The 15398-nt window shown below is 39.4% G+C and overlaps 1 long non-coding RNA gene across 6 annotated transcripts in view; it reads right to left on the bottom strand.

Moving 5' to 3' along the window:
- Window positions 1-15398, bottom strand: part of LOC142045437 (uncharacterized) — a 92970-nt gene that overhangs the window by 73141 nt on the left and 4431 nt on the right. For 4 of the 6 annotated variants that reach the window (XR_012654591.1, XR_012654590.1, XR_012654588.1 and 1 more), the window contains exon 3: window positions 7913-8012. The exons of the other annotated variants lie outside the window; for them this stretch is intronic. This is a non-coding gene — a long non-coding RNA (uncharacterized LOC142045437). The remainder of the gene's footprint in view (window positions 1-7912; window positions 8013-15398) is intronic. 6 annotated transcript variants of the gene reach the window in all.

Genomic DNA, 15398 nt, shown 5'->3' on the forward strand with positions numbered 1-15398 from the left:
GTTACTTGGGAGAAGAGACTGACACCCACCTCACTACAACCTCCTTTCAGTTGTACAGAGCGATAAGGTCTCCCCTGAGCCTCCTTTTCTCCAGGCTAAACAACCCCAGTTGCCTCAGCCACTCCTCATAAGACTTGTGTTCTAGATCCTTCACCAGCTTCACTGCCCTTCTTTGGACATGCTCCAGCACCTCCATGTCTTTCTTGTAGTGAGGGGCCCCAAACTGAACACAGTATTCAAAGGGGAGTTACACAAATGTTGCAGGTTAAACAAGAGGAACTGAATATATATTCTTGCAATTAAATGAGGATGGCTATATATTATCAGGAATGCATTGATAATTTGGGGCAATAAGTGACTATGGTGGCAGCAGGTTTGTGCATAATTAATAAAGGAATAATGAGATATATAAACACTTTTTCAGTTATAATTTAAGAGACCATGAAATAGGCTCCCAATGAAAGGGAAATAAACTGCTTGATATGGTTCATTCGTAAGACTTCAGTAACATAAAAGGCTCAAAGTTCTCAAAGACCCCAGATCTTTCTGAACTTCAGTACTGTCTTCCTAACACATTGACTAGAATGAATTCTGCTTTTCTCACATAAGGGAAACAGCCTGTCTCAAAAGGGAGCAAGAACATGTAAGAAAAGACAATATATGAAGAAGAAACTTAATGCTGTTCTAGGATTTTTCATATTCATACCCTTCTGGGGCTTAAATAGAAGGCCACTGTTACTGGGTTGAGTCAAACCTGTTCATAGTTAAGGCAGAATACCAGCTACATTTAATTCTAAATAGAGCATTTTAAAAAAAAAATATCAGCAGAGCTTCTTTATTGAACGGGCAGCATTAGCTTCCTCCTAAACCACATCAACAGAGCTTGAACAGAAGCTGGTCACGTGGCTAAGAAAACAGGACATGTGGGTGAAGACTAGAAAAGTGGAAATGTAACCTGCATTTTTTAAATGGGAAAAAAAAGGAAGACCTGGAGAACTACAGGCCAGTCAGTCTCACCTCTGTCCCAACAAGATCATGGAGCAGATCCCCCTGGAAACTAGGCTAGGGCACATGGAAAATAAGGAGGTGATTGGTGACAGCCAACACGGCTTCCCTAAGGGTAAACTGCGACTGACAAATTTGATGGCCTTCTACAATAGGGTTACAGTGTTGGTGGATAAGGGAAGAGCAACAGACATCATGTACCTGGACTTGTGCATCAAACTTGACACTGTCCCACATGACATCCTTGTCTCTAAATTGGAGACACATGGATTTGACCAATGGACCACTCGGTGGATAAGGAATTGGCTGGATGGTCACAAAGAATAGTGGTCAACAGCTCAATGTCCAAGTAGAGAGCAGTGACACGTGGCATTCCTCAGGGGTCAGTATTGGGCACTGTTGTCCACAACACGGACAGTGGGATTGAGTGCACCCTCAGCAAGTGTGTTGATGACACGAAGCTGTGCAGTCGACACATCGGAGGGAAGGGATGCCATCCAGAGGGACCTTGACAGGCTAGAGAGGTGGGCCCCTATGAAGTTCAACAAGGCCAAGTGCAAGGTCCTGCACGTGGGTCAGGGCAATCCCTAGCACGAATACAGGCCAGGCGGTGAGTGGATTGAGAGCAGCCCTGCGGAAAAGGACTTGGGGGTACCGGTGGATGAAAAACTGAATATGAGCCAGCAATGTGTGCTCGCAGCCCAGAAAGCCAACCGTATCCTGGGCTGCATCAGAAGAATTGTGACCAGCAGGTTGAGGGAGGTGATTCTCCTCCTCTACTTTGCTGTCATGAGACCCCCACCTGCAGTACTGCATTCAGCTCTGGGGCCCCCAGCATAAGAAGGACATGGACCTGTTGGAGCAAGTCCAGAAGGTGGCCACAAACATGACCAGAGGGGGGCTGGAGCACCCCTCCTATGAAAACAGGCTGAGAGAGTCGGGGTAGTTCAGCCTGGAGAAAAGGCAGCTCCAGGGAGACCTTATAGCAGCCTTCCAGTACCTAAAGGGGGCCTACAAGAAAGCTAGACAGGGTCTTTTTACAAGGGCATGTAGTGATAGGACAAGGGGTAATGGCTTTAAGCTGGAAGAAGGTAGACTTAGATTAGATGCAGGGAAGAAATGCTTCTTTCTGAGGGTGGTGAGGCACTGGAACAGGTTGCCCAGAGAAGCTGTGAATGCCCCATCCCTGGAATTGTTCAACGCCAGGATGGATGGCGCTTTGAGCAACCTGGTCTAGTGAAAGGTGTCCCTGCCCATGGCAGGGGGGTTAGAACTAGATGATCTGTAAGGTCCCTTCCAACCCAAACCATTCTATGATTCTGTGAAGAAGGAGAGGAACTGATCCCCTTTGGGATGATGACTGGAAGTACCTGTGAGGGCAGCCTCTCAGATGGAACAGGTACTGCAGCATTAGACACATATGCCCAAGAACAGATGTAAGCAACTCTGACCAGGGACCCACTGGGAGGAATTGACACACAAAAATCCAGTCTCTATTCAATTCATACTGTGTGCAAACCAGACAAAGCTTGTTAGAACAGAGAAATGCACCTAGAAACAGAAGTAGTTTGCAAACTCAGAGCCGATGCAATGTTTTCTTAAGATGTGGTAAAAAGCTCCCCAGGAGGTTTTGCAATGCCATCCTGAACTGAATGAAGAAACCTAAGACAAGTAACATCAATGGATGAGACTAATGGGGAAACTCACATGAGAACACACTGGATAAATGACTCATCCCAACAGACTTCACATATTCCTTCAGGAACAATTCAGAAATCCCATACATCTTTCAAACTCAAGCAGTTTCAATGCTGATGACAGAATGTTACTGCATCTCACCAAACCCACAACCATTTGCACCTACAAAGCTTTGTTAGGTCTATATTTTCACAACAACTAAAGTCTGTTTTGATCTGCTAACTATAATTGGTTCCACATACATAAAAGGCTGCTAAGGACAAGACCTTTACCTTCTAACACCTTCTGCAAAGCAGCATCGCACTGAGACTGGAGCGGTCCTATAAGGTTGTGGGAGAGTAAGGAAACCAGCTAATTTGTCCTGTTTGTGAAGAGGAAAAAACCAGAGGGATTGGGAAAATATGGGAAGACCTTCTACCTTTCAACTAAATAGAAGGATAAGAATGCAAAGAATATTCCCTCCTTCCTTTCAACTAGATGACCATCCAACAACCTAAACCTGGAAAAAGCAGAATTTCAGGGACCGCAGCCTTACAGAAGTTACAGATAGACAGGAGATATTCTGTTCTCCTCCTTTAAGGGGAATTTTCCTAAGTACAATATTTCTGGGGATTGCCTGTCACCATCCTTCCAAATGCCTGATGGTTCTTAATGATACCATGGACTCTGGACACATTTAGACACTGGTCTCTACTGCCTCAAGCCAAACAAAGCAGCTCTCCAGAAATTAATAATATATGTCACATTTGGCCAAGGTGTAGTTTTCTCCACCCTCTCATTCCTGGGCAAATGTGAATTTACATATGTCTGTAACTGTTCTAGGAAAAATAAGATTATATTTTAAATAGCCTAATTGTGTTGTAAAGTGGGTTCTTTCAGGGGGAAGTTGGGGTACTCCCCCCAACAGTTAAAAACCACTCTTTTTTTCATACCATACTGCATCACCAATGTTGAGAAAGGATGATAGATACCAAACTTCCACCTTGACCTACGTGAATTACCTGATCAGTATAACATTAACAGAACAAATGGCCATGCTGTCACTAAACTGAAGATGACTGGCTTCATGGATGAAGAAACTTCTGAACATGGCTCTTTCATCACTTGTTTGGTAAGTATCCATCATGTTTAGGATGATTTTTTTCCTAATCAGAGAAAAGGAAATATCTACTTCTGAATCTACAAGCAAGCACACTTTGCACAAGTTTCATATATAATAGAACATCACATCCCTACCTTCCCAGCATTCACCATATGAGACAAACAGGAAAAAAAAAAAACCACCCCCAAAATTTTTACTTACTTTACCAAAATTCCTCTGATCAACGCAGGCTACAGACATTGAAATCCTCTTCCTCCCCAGTCTGCAACTCACCTAAATGTGTCCAGATAGATTTATACTATGCAGCTGGGTACCCTGATAGCATAGGAAAAGCACCTGCTCAGAATTCAAACACCAAGTACTCAATATCTCAGGTCCAGAGCTAACTTAAATAGCTCATCTTGTATGCCATCATGATTATCTTTCTCTGCACCCCAATTAACTGCTTCAGTTAGCCTAGACACAGTTATACAAGTTACAGCTCCATCTCTATCTTAGAGAAGATTTACCTTTTCAGACACCAATCATAAAAGATCTAGAAATTCCTACCTTTGTTGCAAAGCCACTTGTTGACATTAATATTACTTACTGAGGAAAAAAGAATCAGAAAGATAGATATTGCACCAGCCCAATAAAACTAATATTCTAAAATACCCAAAGTAGCTAACTACTAGTCTAGACTGGACAAATGTATTTTATCACAGCCCTAATCTTTTGAAACTGTTACAATTGACATTTCTAGCTCTTTCACAAAACACCACTTGAAAAGCCTTCACCTATTTCCAAGAAGATGATAAAAGCAGGCTTATCCAGACCTTGATGATAAATTTAAATTCACAAAGAAAGGGAAATACATTATGATACTCCTGAATAGCCAGTGGAGACTGGTAAATGTGTGAATTTTTCAGGTTACATTCACCCACAGTTTGTACATCAACACTACTGAAAAGTATGCTTATAAACTAGAAAGAGAAGTCATTAGGAAAAAATGGAGAATAAGATTTGAAGAAAATCCAAGGATCTGCTATGGACATGGAGATGGTCTACAAGTGACGGAAAATCCAGAATCAAAGGATGACCCAATACTGATTTCCTACAGTGTGTCTGTTCACAGTACCCAAAGATTTTTGACAAAGTTTAGTAACTTGTAGGTTCATTGTGAAGATGCAGATTCACAGACAACACTAACTGGTAGAGGTATATATAAAGTGGTCATTACTATGCAGAGTTTACAGGCAAAACATTTTTGTTGGTTTTAAGAAGGAAACTAGAAGGAAGAGAATGGTTAAGTAACAGATAGAAGATTTAAAAAGAAAAAACCCTATCTGAATTAAGTGCCTGTCTCCCAATCAGATAGACATTTATCTGCATGAAAATCTGCTGCTAGTTCTGGAGAGATGAAAAAAACACAGCTCATCCCTTTTTAAGGTTATTGGTTTTTTTGAGACTGAAAGACTCTACACAATCATTTGACTCCAGATTTTGTTATCAAGTAAAAGCTCTTAGAAAGAAGAAATGTAGAGATAGGTAACAAAAATCAAGGCACAGGAAACATCTTGAATGAGGACACTTGAAAAGAATGAGTCTCTTTAGGTCATGGAAATATGAGTAAGACTGTACAGAATAAAAGTAAACAAACTAGTGAATTACACAGTTAATGTACTTCAGAAACATTTATTGCGTTATAAGTACTGAATATTCACTTTAGAAGAGGTGACAAATTCAGAGCTGGAAAAAGTAACACCTTTCAGCAGTGCATAGCTGACTCACTGTCACAAAACATCACTGATGTTTATTGCTTCACTGGACTCAGAAATGGGTGAGATGATTCTATTAATAGCAATATCCACAGTTCTAAAATAAGTATTACAAAATAGCCAGAGCTTTTAAAGTGATATAACCTCTTCAGCTTTGGAATGGGGAGAACTTTGGCCTTTTGAAGGTTATATGAACTATCATAGTAGTAATTGTAGTATAACTGGAAGTACAATAACAGCATTGCTAAATCAGGCATTTTACCATATGATAACTAAATATTTTAAATTTTTATATTTATTGCACTACTAATGACCAGACTGAATGCCAAAACAGTCTGATTTTCCAGCAGTACTTTTCCTTTTAGTCTGTGCATGCAGACCAGCCTTATCTCGAGTGGAATAAAGGAGGAGATGGATAATGTGAGATGTCTATAACATTCTCTATGTTCACTTCTCTAGCACAAGGACAGAAAGTGGAAATTACTGGGGGAAAAAAAAGAAACTATTCCATGTCCCACTTTATTATTTATTCCCTGTATTGTCTAATCCCTTCCAACTTCTGCTCAACAATGCAGTCTGTCTGACAGCAGTTGGCAAGCACAACAGCAGACTAGCCATTATGCAATCTTGCTATGTAGAGAGAAATTCTGCTCTGTGATGTGATCTTGGTGCACTTCTTTCCTTGCACCCCTCCATCATGAAGAGCAGAAAAATCTGTTAATATAGTAGATACACCAGATAAATAATTAAAGACCTTCTTGAACACACCTGTTGGTGGACAAAGGTTACCATGGAAGTGCACCGCAAGCAATTAAAAACTTAACATAGATTTGTACACGTTTCTTTACAAAAGGCGTTCTTACTTTTATACTGATCCAAAAGGCCATTTCTTACAAGTCCCATTGTGAGTGGCTAGAGATCTTGTCTATGCATTTAGTGACTTCATACTTTGTAGATCATTAGTGTACTGAAACGTGTTTGTTAAGCAGTAAATCTCCTCAAAGAGGGATTACTGTTATCAAGCAAAGGTTGAACATGAGAGACCCTAAAGAAGTTCAATGTCTTTCCCGTGAATTTAAACTAAACACATACTATATTGCAGACTGTTCCGCTGTTTGCTCTTTAAACAAAACGGCAGGTGGATAGTTCTCAGACAAAAATGATGGAGGTACAAGAAGCAAAACTACTGAATGATATTTAGGACTATGCTGTTGGTAAATTAAAGTTTATTAGAGTGTAGAGGAAAAGATTTGTCAGTGTTTTCAACAAAAACAGCTGGCACTTATGAGCTCTACTTATCCCATTGCACTTTTTCACATTGAATGTTACAAGATTCAAGGAGTAAAAACAGTTCCATGCCAAATCATGATTAAAGGTATTTCTGGTTTTGTAAATTTTTCACTAGAACATACCGGAAAAATAACATACTGTTTATATTAGTTTATATTATTATATATCCCTTGACATCAGGTCAATTCCAGTATACTATCTCACCTATATTCTTAGCCCCTCCTTGCTTTGTGCTGTGTTTAAACAAATCATTTTGCTCTACTCTCAAAACCCTCTCATATTAGGGTAGACACTTTCAACTACTGAATTATATGTATTGCCAACCATACTGGCATAGGCACAAAATAAGAGCAATTAAAACCTGTAAACTTTACTAAGGCTGAAATATTCTCTCACCCTGATGCAGTGACACCATTAGCTAAAAAAAGACCAAGCTTGTGTAACTATCTTCTAGTGTGTTCATGCTAATATATGGCCCTGTGCCACAGGGAACAATTTCCAAATGCATACTATTACATACATAAAGAAACACAGAGCTTTAAATGATGAACTTGTACATAACTGGGAGCAAGATAATCTTGTTGCTCTTGTGTTATCAAGGGCCATAGTTTCTTCATTCCTAAGATAAACTGTAGGTTATACAAAAATGTAAATTATCATATGTCCTGACTGATAGATTTTATATTGGATATTCTCTTCACATAGACGTATCCAGAACATGGGCCCTGCAGGCTCACAGATCTTTATTCCTAGAGCAATCTGTGCACATGTGAACATATTCAAGTAGAAATAGTAGGGAATGGTTAGACACATACTATTCACATTTTATGAACAGCTGTAATTTTTAGAATTTTCAGCTTCCTGATATGTCTATAATGATTCACTGATCTGTGTCTAAAACCTGATTAAATGGGGAACCAATGACAGAAGTATATCCTTAGATCATAAAAAAAAAGTCAGTGCTAAGAAGCTTCTTGGCAGGCTCAATACCTGATACCCTCTGGTGAACTGTGCATAGTGTCATGCACCTCTCCCTTGCAGGTGGTGCAATGCTACTCACCAGATGCAGCTGCTGTGGCACCACGCTCTCATCTTGCTTTCCTGCTTATTCTCTTCCTGCTGGTTTCATTCTGTACTGTGCAGGAAATTTTGCACATGTCCTACAAAGAGAGTATTTGTTTACACTGGCAAAAAGGAGGCTAACAGGAATTCTAATAACTGCCTACAACTATTTGAAAAGGATTCATGAAGACATAAGAGCCAAACTCTCCTACGTAGTGCTAAACAATATAGCAAGGGCAATGACCACAAATTGCAGCGCTGAGGGTGTAGACCGGACATTAGGAAAACCTTTTTTACCAGGAGGGTACAGCAGCACTGAGAGAGGCTGACAGATGGCGGGATTCCTGTCCTTGGACAGCTTAAATACTTAGCTAGGCAAGCTTCTCTCAGTCTTCCTACCAACATTTTTCTGACTCTATCACTCTTCAGATGCATGTGAATCTCAGATCACCATGAAAGTAATGCAAAAGTACTACAATAAGAACCATACCAGCTCTGTGGAAATAATCATAACCACTGTCTTGAAAGGTTCATAGCATTCTTCATACATGGGCTGATTAAGCTTCGTAACAAGTCTGGATGGCAGGTAAGTCCATTTCATAGGTAGGAAGTGAAGTCACCAGCTTAAGCATTATGACAAGAGTAAAGCAAGCAAAGGCTCTGCAGTCTTAAACTTGTTCTAGCCAACAGAATAATTTACCACAGAAAAGAAGCAACCTCCAAAACCCCCTGCAGTGTTCAATGAGCTCCACAAGAGCTGGCTACCTGCCCAATCTCAAAATACAATCATCATCATCATCATCATCATCATCATCTGATTTTGAGGCTTCTAATCATTGCTGCAAGTGCCCTTTTACCAAGATTTTCACCCTCAGGACAGGTTCAAGAGATGCACTTCATCCCTTTGGTTACTCTGTAGGCTAAACAGACCAAGTAATTTACATAATTCATGTGGAAATAAATTGTAAAACCTCATGTGAACTTCTGTTATTCCTTTCCTTCTGAAATATTTTGGATTTTATCTGCCATTAAATCTTTATGAATACACACCTACAAAACAGTTTTGTACAGGAACAGAATGAGATACAGATTCTCTGAATACTTAGTGCCCCTCCTTGAATCTTAGTAGCTATTAGCCACTCAGTTTAACTGAAAAAGGAAGAACTGCAAGGCTAGATATTATATGAGAACATGCTTTTCCATACATAAGATTGGAAACAACATCCTACATGACATTTTAACCACAAAGAAAAGAACACAAGACAGTTTAGATGGAATTCTTAAAAGGAAGAGAGATGAAGCTGCTGTGGTTTTCCGAAAACAGGCCAGCCTGGGCACTCTAGCCACAGCTCATTCAACCCAAGCAGCCCACATGCAGCCAGCAAGACATATGTTTCCTTAAAATTGCCGGGAATGCAAAGCAATGCTAGACAAGTCTAGACTGATCGCAGGATAAATACAAGAAGCAAAGAAGTGGATCCAACTGTGTGGTGGATGACATTTGCCTGGCAAGGGAACAGTTACAAGTGTTCAAGTCCTGGAATGAGGCAGGAGGGAGAAAGAAACAATTTTCCCAGAAGTGCACTTGGTTCCAGAGGAGAATTCACCTCCCATCAGTAGGGAACTTAGCTAAGTTTGCTCTCCTCTTTGTTAGACAAATACATCTCCCTCTTTCTTAACACAAGTATGTGCAGATCAGGTTGAAAAGCCAAGTCCTGAACACAGCTGCCGCACAAGTCACACAAATCAATCTCACTCAAATCTTTCTGCTTCTACTCAAAACACGAGATTATGCCCTTAACTGTTGTTCTCTCCCTCTTTTGCAGGCATGTACCTGATAGCCCTTCAGTTATCTAAAACTTATCTGAAGAGATCCCATACTGTGCCTCATCTCACTTCCTTAACATCCTAATGATCCCCTCTCTTATAAATTAAAAATAAAAATACACCTTTAATAATTTCTACTTAAAATTTATAATGCTACTCCTGCCTTCAACAAAGCCCTGCTCCTTGATCTAAATGCTGCCACTGTCCAGTTTACTCCAAATGATGCTGTTCAAATTGCCAAACTAATTCATTACCTATAAAGAAGGGCAGATGTCAGTCCTGGACAGCTGGCCAGCGTGGTGGAGCACACTTAGATTTCCTTTTGTCTTATGCGTATGTATTTCCTTCCTGTGGAATCAGGGAGTGGGTCAGAGGAAAAAAGGAGGAGGGCTGTACACACCCAGGTCTGCAAGCCCAGTACAGACAGACCTAACTCTCTCATTAGTACTTTCCTTCTCAGCTTCAAATCTTCTTCCAGTCATTAACAGTCTTTTTGTTTGAACTAATCAGTATCTCTTGTTCATTCCCTTTATATCAACCTGATTTTTACAGTCTGCTGCAATGCTGTAAAATTTACTTCCTTTCCAAAGTTTACTTAAAATCAGAATACATATACAGGTCCCAGCTATTACAATACAGCTTCACCTGCTTTCTGGAATTATTAAAATTTTTTTATTTGGATGAAGACACATATGATAACATCTTGGTATTGGCAAGTACCTACATTTAAAAACCATGAGTCAGGTCACAACACATTTTATGATTGTCTTAAAAAATGAGGGGTTTCAAAAAATGAATTTGGGACTTCCTTTAGATGACAAATATATTCTCTTCCTTTTTTTTTTTAATATGAGGGTAAAAGGCTTTCTCATATTCCTATGACCGTATTTGAGAAAACACTAAATGCCTTGAGACTCCTAACAATGTTGCAAGAGTTACAACACACTGATGTTTCCTGATACCCTTATGCACTGTTTACGTAGTAGGAGTTAAAATGTAAAATTTGTAAGAATCAAACATAAGTTTTTCATTACAACTGCCTGTAATTCAATAAAAACTTAGTTCTTATTAATGATAGGGCTCATGCTGTGCCCATTTAGTATTAATACTTGCAATCGCTATTAAAACCATTTCCACTTTAAAAGTACACAGGTCCAAATCCTGCCTGTGGCAACATCCACTTAAGTCAATAAGATTAAAAAATGCATATCTGCAGGCAGAATCTGGTTCATTGCCATGTCTGTGTCTCATGCAGCACCCCAATGCTCCCATGAAGAGTTAAATGCGTATTCCACTGACTTCAGCAAGTGTTAAAATCTATAAAGGCTGAGTTTTCTCCCTTTTCTGTATTGCTTTTCCTGTGCTATTTAGTTAAGCGATCATTAAAATACTTAAACTCACATAAGAATTCAGTAGGAATAACAATACTGTGTTTTTCTAATAGACAGCCTTAGAAGGAGCTAACACATGCATGGAGACATACCATAATAATAAACAAAGATGATGAATTTCCAAATGGTGTACAGAATAACAGCCTTTGTAGTATGTGCTAGTCCTCAGAAAATATGCTAATCCAAAAATTCTTTTCAGATGACCCAGTTCCTGGATTTGAATTTTTATCTGTACATACTTGGAAGTGTACATGTGTATATGTGCACGAATTTATACGGAGAGAAGTGTATCTGCACAGCAGGCTTGCTATTTAAGTGAGAAAGCTGCAAGAATGCTGTGGTTTGCTCCATGGGGAGGGCAGCAGAACCATCTTATAGATGGGTCAGTCCAGAGCTGTTAATTTACATGTGTGTTTTGCAGAACAGATTCATCCAGAAAGACAGCGTCCTCACTGGTGGAGCTGTTTGTCACTCACCTTTTTCTGCAAATACGTAAGTCTCCTTGTGTGTTTGGATGCTAATAAGAAATAAAAATGCTAAGTAGCTTATTTTACTTTACGGATCAGATTAAAATGTGATTTATTAATTCCTTAAATTCTAAATATTTGATGTTATTTGGAATGTGCTGAGAGTGAGCAGTTCTCTTGGGGAAGCAAACGTAATTAACTCTTAATGATTTGTGAGTGATTAAAGATTTGTGCTTTTTTGGATGACAAGGTCAATAACCAGTGACAAAATATATTCTTCCTCTAAGCAGTACAAGTGGCTACTTTTCAAAATAGTGTCTTCTTGTAGGGCACTTTGACCTTGTTTTAGGTTTTGTTTGTACAATGTAATCTAGTCCTGCCATTTTAACCACACACTCCTGCAGATTTCAAACAATGGTAAGTTTTCTGTGGCCAAGTCCTTATTACCCCTCTTTAATAACAAGATTTAGTCTCCTGTATTCATATGTCTAGCAGAGTGACTGGTTAGAAGTTGTTTTCTTATGTATTTGATTTGTAAAGTTGTATGTTTAGTGGGTTGGGTTGCTATTGCGACTGTTTTGGCAGGATGGTAAGCAACATACAGGTTTATTTGTAATGTATTAAGTCCTTGACATACTGTACTTCACAGGCTCCACAACTCATTTTTTGTTGTGGCTTGCCTTTAGTCCTTGCCAATTTATTTCCTTTCCTTTTCCAGACAAAGCTAGAGTTGTCAAATCCTGACTTTAAAGAATTTTAATAGCTAGATCCAGTTACAGAGCTAATTTTTAATTTACCATTGTCCGTACAACTTTTGAATAAATAGAAAAACTCTGCAAATGGGCTAAAGAGACATGACCCACTAGCCAACAGCATCAAAATACCCTCCAGACTTAAAGGCCCCTGGACTCAATGCTTTTGCTACCATCATCCACAACCATTTTCTGAAACACTGCTTTTAAAAAGTTCTCATAATGAGATCACTGCACTGGCAAACAGCTTTGTCTGATTCAGTAATAACATTTCCAGGGGCAGCACTACAGTTTGTCTTGGCAAGTTTTTGCCAGAAATTTTTATTGGTTTTCTTAAAGTACTTGCAACATTAATACAAAAAGAGCATTTTCCAAGAGAACCCACAAGAGTGGGGAAGACACGAGAGTAGGGAAGAGAGGAAGGGTAAGCTCTTCCTTTTCATTTAATGTCATCTCCACAGATTTGCAGATCCTGCAGATCAGCATGGTAAACAAAAATTTGAATTCATACATCCTATATATGTTTGCTCTATAAACCACGGAACACAGCTCCCTGGCATGTTATGCTGTTTATGCCCAAATCTTTCACTTGTTTCAGAAAAGCCTTACTGCAGCTAACTAAAGGCATTCATTTTCAGGAATATTTTTGGACTCATGCATCTTTTGGTTTGGAGGACAACAGCAGGATAAGAGGCAGTGGAGAAGAACGCTAACTGAGATGGAAGATTGGGGAATGAGAAAAAGAAATATCATCAGATCCCTCAAGATTTCATAAGTTTATCAGAACTCCTTCTAACCTCCTTGTTCTAGGCTCAGCAAGCCTAAACAAGGACTTACGTTCTGAAGGAGTTAAGGATTGTTGGGAAGCTGTTGCTTGCTCTTAATCTCATCGTGTTCCTTTGAGGGGGAGGAGGAAATGTTCCCAAGGCTGTAGTGGGAAGGGGTATGTGAGTAAGGTTGTTTACCAACAACACATGAAGGTTTGTAAAGATATGAGACACTTTTTTTTAAGGATACCAGGGCTCTTAGGGATGAAAGCAAAGAGCCCTCTGACACCTGCAGAGGGAAAGGGGGACAAAGCTGTGAGAACCTTGATGTGCCTCAGTGGTTTTTAAGGTGACTAATGAAATGATGTTCTACATTGAGCACAGCAGCTCCCTTTGTATGGACTTTTAAAGAACCATGAGAGAGGAAGTCTATTTCGCTCTACTTTCTCATTGTTTTCTCCATTCCTCCCTTCACAGAGCTGTCCAATGGTGGAACTGTTCTACAACATACTTCCTAAGGTCCACAGTGGGGAAGAAACCATACTCATCTGGATTTTGAGCGTTAGCAGAGTGTGATTTTGCTCTGAAAGACATAATATGTATTTATGGTAAACTGAATGGTATTCCTGTCTCTCTATCCCTAATACTATCTGCATCACATGATAAGGCATGGATGCTTCCCAAGCAAGCAGTTTAGGAATCTCAGCTCCAGATTTCCAAAATTTCCAATGCTGAGCATTTACTGTTATGTTTCATGTTACCTTTGAACTCTTCATGCCCTATCTGATAGAATTTCCTGTAAGAATTTTTAACTCTAACTAAACAAAATATGAATCTCACTTTAGTATTTCTGCAAAGCTTTTTTGCTTGTCAGACCTTATGTTAAGAAAAGGTGACAAACAATGGAACGATAAAAGCTGCAGCATGGGAAGCTCTGTGGATGACAGCTCTATGAATTGTGGGCAACATTTTACTGTTCACAGGAACTGCTAGACAAAATATTACAAATGACTGTTGTTTTTTTTTTAAACTGACACGTTTATAAGTTGACCTTTCAGTTACCTAAAGCTGCATGCTAATTTTCGCCATGCTACTGTACCTGGTAGGTACTGATGGAAGAAACACATGAGCTTTCTTCCATCAGTGCTCTTTTAAGAATGCTTTGAAGTCCATTCTACTCCTCCCTAAATATTTGGCAACTACTGCCTCTTCATGTGAAAAACTAATATGGAATAAACATACCGCAAACAGGAGTATGTTCACTCTCAAACATTGGGGGTTTTTTGCAGCCAGAGGAAGCAATGACTGGGGTAATTCAGCATCCATCCTGCTGGAAGACAGAAACTACGAGAAATCTAACAACATACAATCTACTTTTTAAATAACAACTTAAAAAATAATATAACAGGCAAATTGCAATGAAAAAGTTATTCTCTCATTCATCTATACACAAAAATCACCAGGAAAAATATCCAAAGGAAAATATCAGATGCTTCAAACAGGTGTAATTTTTGACATTAGAGAAGAATAGATGAGTGAGAGTTCACTGTCTTATTGGACTTTAACTCACCTAATATCTTGAGGATTATATAAGCCATCTGCTGGTACTGAAAAAAACAGGCCTAAGCTTGCTAAATAGTTATTCCACTCTACTTGGCACTTTTTAGCCCACCTAGGGAATACTGTGTCCACTTTTGGTCCTCCCAGTTCAAAAGAAACATTGAAAAATTGGAGAGGGTGAAGCAGAGGGCCACTAAGATGAGTAGAGGGTCAGAGAACTTGACTTCTGAAGAAAGCTTGAAAGAATTTGGTTTGTTCAGCCTAGGGAAGAGAAGTTTCAGGGAGGATCTAATCGTGGTCTTCCAATACCTAAAAGAAAGGTACAGAGAAGACGGAGGTACTTCTTTCACAAAGGTGCATGGTGATGCATGGTGACAAGACAAGAAGCAACAGACACAAGTTGCTTCATGGGAAATTCTGTCTTGACATAAAAAAAAAACCTTCACTGTGAGAAACAACTGTGAGGTTGCCCAAAGAAGTGGTGGAATCTACCTTACTGGTAATACTCAAGACTCAGCTAGACAGGCTTGTGGATAACCTACTCTAAGGCCCTGCTTTCAATAGAAGGTTGGCCCAGGTGATCTCCAGAGGTATCTTCCAGCCTAGACTTTTCTATCATTCTGTATGTGCAAACACTTAAGAAAAACCTAATGGGTGAAAATGAATAAGATTCATAATAGTGTTCATACATATATCATGGAAAGTATATTATTTGTCCCT

Source organism: Buteo buteo, chromosome 27 (assembly GCF_964188355.1).
Source record: "Buteo buteo chromosome 27, bButBut1.hap1.1, whole genome shotgun sequence".
NCBI classification, from domain to species: Eukaryota; Metazoa; Chordata; class Aves; order Accipitriformes; family Accipitridae; genus Buteo; species Buteo buteo.